The sequence below is a fragment of the Equus caballus genome, chromosome 13 (genome assembly GCF_041296265.1).
Source record: "Equus caballus isolate H_3958 breed thoroughbred chromosome 13, TB-T2T, whole genome shotgun sequence".
Taxonomy (NCBI): domain Eukaryota; kingdom Metazoa; phylum Chordata; class Mammalia; order Perissodactyla; family Equidae; genus Equus; species Equus caballus.
Window position 1 is genome coordinate 38,206,254 of NC_091696.1, and position 13,971 is coordinate 38,220,224.

At 39.4% G+C, this 13,971-nt stretch overlaps 1 protein-coding gene across 1 annotated transcript in view; it reads right to left on the reverse strand.

Annotated features, from left to right (window-relative positions):
- Positions 1-11,231, reverse strand: part of LOC111767536 (transport and Golgi organization protein 1 homolog) — a 44,629-nt gene extending 33,398 nt beyond the window's left edge. The window contains exons 1-2 of the mRNA XM_070232229.1: positions 10,424-11,231; positions 4,782-4,982 (exon numbers count right to left, since the gene is read on the reverse strand). The gene's annotated coding sequence lies outside the window, so the exon portion shown is untranslated. The remainder of the gene's footprint in view (positions 1-4,781; positions 4,983-10,423) is intronic.
- Between the last annotated feature and the right edge of the window lie 2,740 nt (positions 11,232-13,971).

Sequence of the window (13,971 nt, forward strand, 5' to 3'; positions counted from 1 at the left end):
CTGGGGTCAGGTTGCAGGGTTCACTCCCTACACTGCCACTGGTGATCTTGGGCAAGTTATTCACAGCTTTTGTGTTTGGGGTTTTTGGGTGGGGATCAAATGAGTTAAAACATGCAGAACACTTAGAATAGCACCTGGCACTCAAGTACTCAATCAACATTGGTAACATTACTTTTCAATCAAAACCCTCTTCAAGCTGAGCATTATGAATGATCTCCAGCCAGAAGATAATCATCCAGCTCTAACACCTTTTCATGTTAGGTCAGAAGGGTCATAGCTTTGAGGTCATAGGAAAGGCAAAATAGTGAAAGGAAGACAAATAGATCCCTTGCTGGTACTCTGACTAACTCATTCTGAGATTACAGAATGTACATGAACCATCTACACTATCCCAACAAACATGATGAAGGAAATCCTTCCTTCTAAACACTGTTTCCTTTCTGCTCCTTTAGGGACGGTTTTATTCCAGGAACCACTCAGCTGACCCGGAAAGACATCCTCTACAGACTACAATCTTCAAAAGCAAAGTGCATTATTACCAATGAAGTTTTAGCCCCAGCAGTAGATGCTGTTGCATCTAAATGTGAAAATTTTCTCTCCAAGCTAATTGTGTCTCAGAACCCCAGAGAGGGGTGGGGGAACCTCAAGGAGATGATCAAGTGAGTAGTCATAACTGTTGCAGAACAGCTTCCCCAAAAGAAAGGCAAATTGTAAAGTTACTCAACCCACAAGTGATCAGGAAAATGAAAATTAAAACAATAGACAAAGGGAATTGGTGATTATTTCTGCACTAATAGTGCAAAGCTCTGAGGCAGGAAGCAGCTTGGAGTGCTTTCGTATGTTGGGATTTCTAGGAAGCACACCCTGAGACAGAGATTACTTGTATAAGAAGTTTATTAAGGAGTTCTTTGGGGATCAACACCTGTGAAGGAAGGGGAACGATGTGGAATTGGGCAGAGGAAGAAATTTATCAGCCGTGAACTCCCCAAAAAGCCCTCAGCCAACCCACTGTGACCTCTGGACTTTGGATAGCCCCTTAAAGTTATTCCAAGATAAAGAGATCCTGCCCTTTACATGCCCACACTAATCAGTAATTAGTGCAGGCTGTCCGTTGAAGGTGGCGTAACCTTGAGCAAGGCAGCTCTCTTCAGCCAACGCCATCCTTAAAGAGGGCTCCGTGTGGTTTTTATGCCTCATTTTGTTAATGTGGTGTATCACACTGAATGATTTGCGAATGTCGACCCATCCCTGTGTCTCTGGTATAAATCCCACTTGATCATGGTGTATGATCTGTTTAATGTATTGCTGTTTTCTGTTTGCCGATATTTTGTTATTGACTTTTGTGTCTATGTTCATCAGTGGTGTTGTCCTGTAATTTTCCCTCTTTGTGTTGTCCTTGTGTGGGTTTGGGATCAGAGTGATGTTGGCTTCATAGAATGTGTTAGGAAGTGTTCCATCTTCCTCAATTTTTTTTGAGTAGTTGGAGAAGAATAGGTATTAAAGCTGCTTTGAAGGTTTGGTAGAATTCTCCAAGAAGCCCTCTGGTCCTGGATTTTATTTTTGGGGAGGTGTTTGATTACTGTTTCAACCTCTTTACTTGTGCTTGGTCTATTTAGATTCTCTATTTCTTCTTTATTCAGTTTCGAGAGGTTGTATGAATCTAAGAATGTATGTGTTTCCTCTAGATTGTCCAATTTGTTGCCATATAGCTTTTCATACTATTCTCTTATAATCTATGAAAATCCTTTTTATTTCTGTGTTATCTATTGTGATTTCTCTTCTTTCAGTTCTGATTTTACTCATTCGAGCCTTCTCTCTTTTTTTCTTAGTGAGTCTGGCTAAGGGTTTGTCAATTTTGTTTATCTTTTCAAAGAAACAGCTCTTCCTTTCGTGGATCCTTTCTACTGTCTTTTTTTTGGTCACAATTTCATTTATTTCTGCTCTATTTTTATTATTTCCCTCCTGCTGACTTTGGGCTTTGTTCTTTTTCTAATTCTGTTAGGTGTAGTTTAAGATTACTTATTTGAGATTATTCAAATTTGTTAAGATGGGCTTGGATTGCTTTGAATTTCCCTCTTAGGACCGCTTTTGCTGCACCCTGTATGAGTTCGCATGGTGTATTTTCATTTTCACTTGTCTCGAGATATTTTTTATTTCTCTTTTAATTTCGCCAATGATGCATTGGTTGTTCAGTAGTGTGTAGTTTAGCCTCCACATATTTGTCCCTTTCTCAGCTTTTTTCTTGTAGTTGATTTCTAGTTTCATAGCATTATGGTTAGAAAAGATGCTTGATATGATTTCCTTTATTGAGGCAGTCCTTATTTCCCAACATATCTTCTATTCTTGAGGATGTTTCATATGCATTTGAGATGAATGTGAATTCTGCTGTTTTTGGATGAAGTGTTCTATATATGTGTATAAAATCCATCTGGTCTAGTTTTTCATTTAAATCTACTGTTTCCTTGTTGATTTTCTCTCTGGATGATTTATCCATTGGTGTAAATGGGGTGTTGATGTCCCCTATTATTATTGTATTGTAATTAATATCTCCTTTTAGGCTTGTTAATACTTGCATTATGTAATTTGGTGCTCCTATGTTGGGTGCGTATGTATTTATAAGTGCTATGTCTCCTTGGTGGAGTGTCCCTTTGATCATTGTATACTGCTCCTCTTTGTCTCTCTTTACCTGTTTTATCTTGAAGTCTACTTTGTCTGATATAAATATGGCAACACCTGCTTTCTTTTCTTTGCCATTATCTTGGAGTATCATCTTCCATCCCTTCACTCTGAGCCTGTGTTTGTCTTTGGAGCTGAGATGGATTTCCTGGAGGCAGCATATTATTGGGTGTTGTTTTTAAATCTATCCCACCACTCTGTGGCTTTTGACGGGTGAATTCAATCCATTTACATTTAGAGTGATTATTGATATATGAGAGCTTAATGCTGCCATTTTATCACTTGTTTTTTCCATTCTTCTGCATTTCCTTTGTTTCTTGTGCCATGTATTTTCGACTATCAATTAAGTTAGGTAGATTTCTATGATGGTTTTCTTAGTTTTCTCCTTATTTATCATTTATGTGTCTGTTCTAATTATTTCTTTGGTAGTAACCATGAGATTTGTATAAAAAAACTCATAGATGAGATAGTCCATTTAATGATAGCCTCTTATTTCCTTAGATGAAGCCATTTCCATTCCTTACCTCTTCCTCTTCTAAGTTATTATTGTCACATCTAGTTCCATCTTGTGTTTTGAGTTTGTGGTTAAAATGGAAATTACATTTATTTTTGGTGTTTTCCTTCCCTTTATCTTTAATATTATAATTGTTTGTTAACCTGCTCTGATAGAGAGCTGCAATTTTCTGATTTTGTCTCTCCTTGCTCAAGGTTTTGTAACCCCCCTTAATTTTTTTCTAGGTATGAGGACCATCTTGATCATTTCTTGTAGGAGGGTTCTTGGGGTGATGAGCTCCCTTAGCTTTTGTTTATCTTGGAAAGTTTTTATTTCTCTATCATATCTGAAGGATATTTTTGCTGGATAGGGTATTCTTGGCTGAAAGTTTTTGTCTGTTAGACTTTTGACTATATCATTCCACTTTCTCCTAGCCTGTAAGGTTTCTTCTGAGAAATCTGTCAAAAGCCTGATAAGGGTTCCTTTGTAAGTTATTTTCTTCTGCCTTGCTGCCCTTCGTATTTTTTCTTTGTCATTTACTGTTGCCATCTTTACTGCTATATGCCTTGGAGAAGTTCTTTTTACCTTGATACCATTAGGAAATCTATTGGCTTCTTTCACTTGTATTTCTAGCTCCTTCCCCATGTTTGCGAAGTTCTCAGCTATTATTTCTTTGGTCAAGGTTTCTGCTCCATTTCTCCTTCGCTTCTCCCTCTTGAATATCTATAATCGCTATTTTGCATTTTCTAATTGAGTCGGATATTTCTTGGAGAATTTCTTCATTTCTTTTTCATCTTAGTTCTCTCGCCTCCTGCATTTGAAGCATTTCTATATTTCTGTCCTCAAGACCGCTTATTTGCTCCTGCATAATATCAGCTCTATTGTTTAGGGAGTGCAGATTTTTCTTTCTCTCACTCATTGTGTTTTTCATCTCCAACCTTTCTGATGTTTCTTTATATTTTCAATGCCTTTTTTTGAAGGAGTTCCTGATTTCATTGAACTGTCTGTATTTTCTTGTAGCTCGTTGAGGTTTTTTATGATAGCAATTTTGAATTCTCTGTCATTTAGATTATAAATATCTATGCCTTCAGGATTGGTTACTGGGTACTTGTAATTTTCCTTCTGGTCTGGAGATTTAATATATTTTTTCATACTGCTTGATGGTGTGGATGTGTGCCTCTGCATAGTGATAGTATCTGGTCTCAGCTTCCCCCTGCCAGCACTGCATGGGTGTCAAGAGCTTTATATTCTGAACCTACTGTGATCTGTGGCTCGCTAGCTCCAGCCACTGGCTGCTTTTCTGTCTGTGTGGCCCTCTGGCCAACTGGTTGAGCTGGAGCTCTGGGAGCGGGGAGCAATGCTTTCTTTCACCTGTGTGATCCTGAGGGTGTTCTTTCTCTGCCCTTCCTATCTGCTCTCCTTGGGTCCTAGCTTGATGAAGACATTCTCACAATGGCTTAATCACCTCTGTGTGATGCTTTCCCATGGGCTGTGAGGGAACTTGGAGAGTGAAGGTGTTCCCGCAGAGGGCCACCCCTCCCCTCTCTCCTCTCAGAGCCATGTGCAGTCTCATGGTTGCTACCATTTTGGAGGGAGAGGAAATTCACCTTACCTCCTTCCCCTTCCTCCAAGGGATCCAGCACCTCCACCTTCAGACATGTGCCTGCTTTCGTCTGTGAGACATCTTTTGTGTTGTGGGAATGTCCTCTGTTGGTATGTAAATATCCTTTTTTTTGTATATCAGACAGGAGAATCTCAGGGGACAGCTCACTCCGCCATGACGCTGACGTCACTCAAAACTTTGAAGTTTTGCCTGGTTAAATTAAATGGTGGAAAATTCATTAAATAGCCAGATCATTTTCAAATAGAATAAAACACTGAAACATTAATTGCTAAGCAAGTCTAAATTTACCCACTTTTGTCTTATTTTTGCAAAGAAACTTAAAATGTTTGGGTCTATTAATAAATGTCTTGTGCTTTATTAAAAGATTGTACCGTAAAGTAACATGTTCATAGAAATTATGAAAAATATTTATAAATTTGCCAAGCCACATACTGCTAATGTAAAAAATAGTTTATACTTGCTTACTTCTTTCTTTTCACTAAACATTAAGGTTTCCAGGTGTTAAACACTCTATATATATGATTAAAGCTACTAAAAGTTAATAAGGAAAGCATCACTATATACAAAGAAAGTAAGATGTACGTTTCCAGTAGGAAAGGTAAGAAATGGATATTTTTGTTTTGTTAAGAAAAATGAATTTGTCCTAAAGTAAAATGGGTTAGGAAAAACATAATAATAATATTTTTGTCCTAAGGAGAGGCTAAAAAGAAAGACCTCGAACATATTCTAAGTGTAAAATAAAAGAAAGTTTAGGAGCCTTGTGGAAGAGGAACTCTGAGAAGAGAGTTTTGTGCATGGTCAAGTTGGCTAGGAGTGGAATAAATTTAATGAAATGTGTTTTGATATCAATAGTAAGCTCATACAAGCTTAGAATTTTGTTTTCTTTCTCTTAAAAGGATCATTTTCTTGTATGTTTAGTCTGCTCTCGATAAAGAAATATAAAAGATTTTTCTTGGGGCTGGCCCCGTGGCCGAGTGGTTAAGTTCGCGCACTCCGCTGCAGGCGGCCCAGTGTTTCGTTAGTTCGAATCCTGGGCGCGGACATGGCACTGCTCATCAGACCACGCTGAGGCAGCGTCCCACATGCCACAACTAGAAGAACCCACAACGAAGAATACACAACTATGTACCAGGGGGCTTTGGGGAGAAAAAGGAAAAAATAAAATCTTTAAAAAAAAAAAAAGATTTTTCTTTATTTTTGAGTAAGTCTACCTAAAAGACAGAAAATCTATTTTCTAAAAATAATTTCCTATGTTCAAAAAACTGAAATTTTTCTGTTAAGAGAACTAAGGTTTTTAAAAACTCTTCAACTCTACATTTGCCTTTGTAGCGGAGGAAGAAATACTCTCCAACCCTCTAGGTTGTTCTGGCTTGTCTAAGAATTGAGTTAACATGAGACAGAATAACAGGAGATAATCAAACAAAGTTTGATAGCATGTATACACAGCAGAAATTCAGGAAAGCTGAGCAACTCACTAAAATGTACAAAACCACCACCTTAAATACCATCTTCAGATAAGACAAAGGAGGTTGCTGGGGGTAGTGGTCTGACTCCTTCCTACTCTGACTTAGACACAGCAGGGTGGCTTCCTGGGCTGGTTGCTGCAGATTGTGGGTCAGAGTTCTACTTTGACATGTTGTCTGGCCATTGTCCCTTTGTAAATTCAGGGTCTTACACCATTATGTGGTACTGTGTTCAGTGCTTTAAACATGCTAACTTGTTAAATACTTCCCTCTGTACAAATAGCAGCACACTCTATATACTGTTGTGCACTGTTTGTTTTCCTGAGCAGTGCATACTGAAGATCTTCCCATATCAAACATGCAGAAGTACTATATTTTCAAATAGTAGCATAATATTCCATTGGAGAGAGTTAATTTTGCTTGTTTATCCAGTCCCCCAAAATAGCCTTTTAGCTATTACATATATTGCAAAAACTATCCTTGGCTATGTATCTGTGGGATGAATTCCTGGAAACAGACTCCTGAGTAAAAGGACATGTGCATTTGTAAGTCTTGAGAGATACTGTTAAATTTTACTTTAAGTTATATCTAATTTAATTCTAACAAAAATGCTATAAGATTGGCATTTTGGCAGATGAGAGAACTGTCTCATAGACATGAAATGGCTAGTACAAGGTAGTGAGTGCAGCCTTGGAATTTGAAGCTTGATCTAGCCAATGGGCTCTGAAGCACTATGTCCTACTGCCTCCTCCCCGTGTTAGGGTAGCTACTGTTATTAACCTGCAGCCTCAGTTCAGGCACTGAGCTAAGCATGCTCTGTACAATAGCTCATTTAAATCTCACAACCTTGGGAGGTAGGTGTTACCGTATTTGGTCAATCTAAGATGCCATCAATTGTGAGTCACACCATTGCTCTATGACTCATCAAGAACACAAAGCATTGCTACTTAAACTCGGGCATGCTGTTGATCGTAAGGCACTGTCTGATTTTAACAGTGAAATGTAAAAAAATGTAAAAAAAAATCTTGGAGTCCACAAAATACAGCATTATCTCATTTTGCAAATAATAGTGAAGTATCATGAGGTGAAATGACTTGCCTAAGGTCACACCTGCTCTTTGGCAGAATTGGGGTTTGAATGTTTATCTGTTTAATGCCAGAGCCATCTCAGTGCTCAACACTTTCCTTGCTCTTGTGCTTGGAGCACATAATTCTTTGGTATCAGAGCTTCTCCAAGTAAAGTAGTGGTACCAGGGAATTATCCATGTTTAGATGGCAGAGCAGGAAGGCTTGGAAATGTGCAGGGCTGTTATCCTGGCTGTAATGAGCTGAAATGCCACTGCCTCCTGGTCTAATCATCTCGTGTTCTAGAACTCTGTTCTGATGATCACATTTTCCTACTTAAAAAAAAAAAATCCTTCAGTGGCTTCCCACTGCTGTCATGATAAGGGCCATATTATTTTCTGATATTCAAGGCCATCTGGCCTCACTCTTACCTCTCATTTCTTTCCTTTCCACACTTTATACTTAAGCCAAACTGGCTCTGTGCTCCATACATCCTCTTGCTTTTTCTCTTCCAGCCTTTGGGTTGTCTATGCTGTTTTCTTTGCTCTGAGTGCTCTTTCCACTCTTACCTCCACTAATCAAATCCCATACACAGAGTTCATCTCCAGTCCTTCATATGCTCTTCTCTTTTGGAAATGATTGCTCTGTCCTCTGAGTCTCCCAATGCTTTCTCTTAAAGAACCACAAACTTTCTGCCATGAATTACAGTTATTCACATGGTTGTCATGGCCCTCTGACTAGCCTGTGGAATTCTTGAGGGTAAAGTTCACACCTGACTCATCTTTGAACCCCTCCTTTCTCCTGATCTAGTGAGCAACACAGAGTAGAGATCAGGTATCACACTTACTGTATGGAGCCCTACAATGAACACAGAATTGAAAATGACATTAGATAGAGACCGTCAAACCTGCTCTCAATTCCTGCACTCTTTGACTACTGACCTCTTTAAGGCAAGTTGATTCTGCAGGGTCCTAAATCTGTGTTTGGATTTCCTTGATTGCTTATATCTTCTGATATTTACATTAGAACACAAGATCTGTTAAACACCTGCCTGTAGGCCTCTGACTCAATATCAGCCCTCCAGGTGCCTCCAGTCCCCTCTTATCTCAGTATCCCCATCATAATGATGTGGGTAGTTTTGTATATTGTTTTTAAAGATTGGCAGCTGAGCTAACTAGTGTTGCCAATCTTCCTTTTTTTTCCTTCTTTTTTTTCCTCCCCAAATCCCCCCAGTACATAGTTGTATATTTTAGTTGTGGGTCCTTCTAGTTGTGGCATGTGGGACACCGCCTCAACATGGCCTAATGAGTGGTTCCATGTCCATGCCCAGGATCTGAACCCTGGGCCGCCGAAGTGGAGCTTGTGAATTTCACCACTTTGCCACGGGGCCGGCCTTGATGTGGATAGTTTTGGTGTTGTGTTGTCAGGGAGGTGGAATTGGAGACTAGGGACTTGGCACAGATTTCAATCCTATATCTTATAGAATCACTGTGAAAGCTCCTTTCTTTGTAGATCTGGGTAACTTGGGGACATTTCCTGACTGTTGGGGTATGACCTTAAGACCAATAGAATCTCCTTAAATTCCGTCAGTATCTGTCTTGGTTGGCATTATGTTGCCTTCCGGGTACCAGGGCTTTAGGAGGCCCTGGATGTTATCCAGCAGGCACTTTTATGAATTCATGGATTGAATAAATGAATAATTTCAATTTCTCCAATTCTAATTCTCTACCTGATATGCAATGGACATTATAAAGTCAAAGAGTTGGTGGTAAGATTGAGCAACACATATATGTGTATCTATTTCACATAAGGGATCCTTGGGTAGAGTTTGTTAAGTGAACGTGAGCATAGAGTCATAACACACAACCAATTATCTTAGAGAGACTTGACTATAAGGTTGGGAAACTAAACTCCAAACAAATCAAAACAAAACAAATGCAAGCCAGTTACTTCAATTTGTTTTCAACTAAGAAATTGAAATCAGTTTTGGTGCTGGAGGAGAAATGGACTACATTGGATTTGCCAAGAGATGGTATAGTATCCACGAGATATTTTGAAGATTTTTTTTTTAAGAATAGGATGATGACATGGGATTTTCATCTTAGATGCTGACTCTAGACCCAAACCCCTTATAAGTTGTGACTCTGTCTTTGTGTTTATCACTACATATTGGGCAACACATTTGTTCACCATGGTTCTGTTAGCTTGGAAGAACAGGAAACAAACAACAGTGTGTCTTTTGCATAATTGTCCTGTACCCCTCCCCAGCTACAGGGACCCACTGCTCTTCCTCTCACCCAGACTCTTAGATTTCTGGCTCTACAGTAATTTTCTTTTGACCCTTTGGTGTAACACTCCCACTCTGCTCTCAGTCCTGTTCCTTCTCTCAATATTGACATTTTCTGCAGTATTTGGTAAGAAACTCCTTCCTTAGCTTTATTCCTGTAGGGGAGCAGAACTTGCCACTGCAAAATGTGTCTCTTTGGCTTGATTATTTTTAGGAATAAAAGACTCAGGAAGAAATTTTCACCTCCCCCTAACTGCCTAAAAGAATTTAAGCTAGAACGCCTGCTTCGGGAAGGAGCTATCACCATAGATAACTATAGTATAATATGAACTCGGAGTGGTAGACAGGGAAGAACCTAGCAAGACCCATTTGATCAAAGTCCTCTCCATGTCTCATTGTCTCTGCAAGGCATGACAAACATTTGTTTATCAAACATTTTCTTTTACATCTCCATGTGAATTGCTTTCCTCCCCTTTGAAGTCCCAAACCACTACCCCCAACATCCTCTGTTGTCTTTAGCTGAAAATGATATTTAAGGTGGTGGCTTAGGCCAAGTTGGTGAGTTACTCAGTATTCCTGGGTTTCTCCCATGTATGCATGTTATTGAATCTGTTTGACTTTTCTCATGCTATTCTGTCTCATGTTAATTTAATTTAGACCAGCCAGAAGAACCTACAAGGATAGAGGAAAAGTTCTTCCTCTCCTACAGTCCCATGAAATTCTCCCTTCATTCCCCAAGCCTGTACAGGCTGTGGGAGGACTGTACCTTGAAGCCTGACTACATCCCATTGCCAAAACATGCTGGGAATACTCCACCAGTGTGGGAGCTCCTTTTGTCCTGTTGGTGAAACAGATGGCCATTGGATCCTGACTCTTCATCCCCACACAGATTTGCTTTGGGGGTACAAGTCTGTAAGTCACAAAAGAGGCAACAGTCAGTTCTAAATGCAGGTTCTCTGACTTAAAGCCTAGGACCTTGGTTTGGTCATCTGTACTTTTTGAAAATAACAGCCCATATCTTGTCATATTGGGGCATGAGTTTTAGAGGGAGAGCTGCCATTTTTTCTCTTTTAAAAAATTTTGTATTGATTTTTATTGCATAAGAAATATATGTGGTGTTTACACTCCAGCCATAATTTTCTTGGTAAAAGATCCTCTATTCAACCAGTTGCTCAAGCTAAAAATCTGTAGTACTCAGTAATCTTTACTCTCTCTCTTTCGGTATCTACTTGCATACTTACCTACCTACCTACCTATGCCACATCCTATCCATTGACAAGCCCTGCCAACTCTACCTCTAAAACTTATCATTAATCTGTCTATTCTCTTCATTATCTCTACTCAGGGACTGGACTACGGTGAAGTGAGTGAAACATTTGCCTCAAGCATGGTTTTTAAGGGGATGCCAACAAATTCAATAGTCAAGATGAATAATATTTTAATGTCATATTTTTTAAAAAATTAAAAATTAATGCAAAAATCTATGATAAACAAAATATTAAAGTTTTACTTAAATACAGTATGCAGCCTAGCACTTGCATGACTCCCCTCACTTGGTCAGCCTAATCCTGCCCCTGGCTCCAGTAAAACTTTGTTATAAAAACAGGCAGTTGGTTTGAGGATGATAGTTTGCCAATTTGATTATTTTTAATTTCGAGAAATTTTAAAAATATTTTCTTTTAGAAGATTTATAAAGTTAAAATTATCTTATGGTTAATCGTAAGTTACAAATATGTAACATAAATATATAAAATAAATATTTAAAATTATATGTAGGTATATGCATTTTAAAACAATTATTTTATTATTTACATGTGTTTTTAAAAATTTATTTTAAAATTAAAATGTTATTTTTCATGATCACTGAATATTTTGGTGTCCATTTAAATTCTGTGCCTGAGGTGCGTCCTGTCTCCTCTGCTGCTGCCTTGGTCCACACCAAAGCCTCTCACCCGGACAACAAGCCCTCTGCCAGGTCTCTTTCTTGTGTTCAATTGTTCATAGAGCAGCCAGAGAGTACTTTTTAAAAATGTAAGTCAGATCAAGTCCTTCCCTCTCCTGCAGGACCTGCAAGGCCTCCGCAGTCCACCGTCTCTTGCTCGTCAACCTCTTTACCTCCTACTCTCTTCCTCACTCATTGCACTTCAGGCACCCTGGCATTCTCTCTGCTCCTCAAACAGATCCAGCTCATTCCCACTTCAGGTGCTTTACCTTAGTGTTCCCTCTGCCAGGGACATAACCACAGATATTCAGAAGGATGGCTCCTTGGTGTTCAAATAGCAGCTTAAATGTCCTCTCTTCGGAAGCCACCAACTCTAAAATAATTCCCCCATTCCACATCAGGTCACTCTATCTTGTTGTTCTGTTTTGTTTCGAAGCCTCTTTTGCAATCTGTATTATCTCGATCATTTATGTGTTTTCTTGTTTGTTCGTTTTGCAGTATAGAGTATCAGTTCCATGTTGACTTTTATATCCCCGGACACTGGAATATTGCCCTCTAGAGACCACATTAATAATTATGAAACTTGATATTTCATTAACCTGAGGATGAACATGGCATCCTCTCATTATTTTAGTATTTCCCCATTTACCAGCGAGGGTGAGTGTTCTTTGTTTTGTTTTTTTAATACGTGTACTGCTTATTTATGTTACTATCACCTATTTTTTGCCCCTCTCTGAGAATGAATACTCAGGTATGAATCAGGAGATGAGACTTTCACTCAGACTGAGACCTTGTAAGACAGATCATGAATTCTTGTGTTGGGGGATGCTCTGGTTTCAGGACTAGAAATTGCTGTCCAGCTTCCTTCTCTTTCCTCTCACACCACCCAAGTTAAAACAACACTTCTCACGTATCATCACATTTTCCAAAATCAGGTATTTGCTTCATTTAAGCATCTTGTTTTCAGTGTCCAGTCACCTCATCAACTCCTTAAAACCCAACCACCCACCATAGCTTATATCTGATACCAGGAGCTTGGTCTTCAAGGTGGGGCAGTTGGACATGACAGAGTCCACAAGTGGGACTGTAGCCTCATTGACCACAATGCTCTGGGCCTCAGACATTTGCAATCGATAGAGATTTTTCTTGGCAGTCAGTTGTGGGGGGGGGGGGGGGTGGTTTCCCACGCACAAAGGTGGTTCCTGAGAAAACCACAAAAGGCGGCTTCATTCATATCTTTTAAGTAGATAATATTTCCTCAAGCATCCTGGTAGGCATAGATGAGGTCTCCTGAATACTGTCTGTTTCTAGGATGTAACCTCTGCATTGGGTCAGCAACAAAATGGCTGGGGAAGAAGTGAGAAGGGCAGGAGACTGAGCTCACTGAGCTTTGTTGCCATTATCTGTTCCCCTCAAGTTGTCCTTAATTTACATGGGTTAGGTGTCAGATTACTACCTATTTGAAATGTAGCCTGATTTTGAAATTGTGTGACACAAGGAGGTGGTGGAAACTTCCTCTTTGTTGTTCCCTCCTTGCTTGTGAATGGCAAGTGCTGTGGATTCCAGGATTTGCATTGGACACACAAGTTCATTCTCCTTTTCTTGGGCTGTTCTGTAGACTTTCTTCCATCCATTTATCACTTATCAGGGGCCTACTCTATGTGACTGGCACGTGCTGGCACATCCTCTTATGATCCTTTGTATTTCTGTGGTGTCAATTGTAATGTCTCTTCTTTCATTTATAATTTTATTTGGGCACTCTTTTTTTTTCTTGATCTGTGTAGCTAAAATTTTGTCAATTTTGTTTATCTTTTTAAAGAACCAATTCAGTTTTGTTGATTTTTTCTATTGTCTTTATAGTCTCTGTTTTCTTACTTTCTACTCTAATCTTTATTATTTCCTTCTTTCTGCTAACTTTGGCTTAGTTTGTTCTTTTTCTACTTTGTTGAGGTGTAAAGCTGAGTTGTTAATTTGAGATCTTTCTTTCTTCTTAAATTAAGCATTCATAGCTAGAAACTTCCCTCTTAGAACTGCTTTTGCTGCATCGCATAAGTTTTGGTATGTTGTCTTTTCATTTTTGTTTCTCTCAAGATACTTTCTGATTTCTCTTTGGCCCATCAGTTGTTCACCAATGCCCATTCCTGATAAAAACTCTCAGCAAACTAGGAATAGGGGAACCATCTTCAACTTGATAAAGAACACATAGAAAAAACCTACAGCAAACATCATACTTAATGGTAGCTCTAGGAGGGACACTCCATATTGTCCCAGGTGTCTGCCCTGCCTGGCATACTCATGCCCTACTGGAGGGTGAGGCCAGGGGCAGGGTGAGTGTGGGGTCTGGCGAAGGGGGAAGGAGGGGTGGCCAGCCCAGCTTGGTGACTACACTTGCTGCCAGACCATCCCTCACCTGACACCCTCC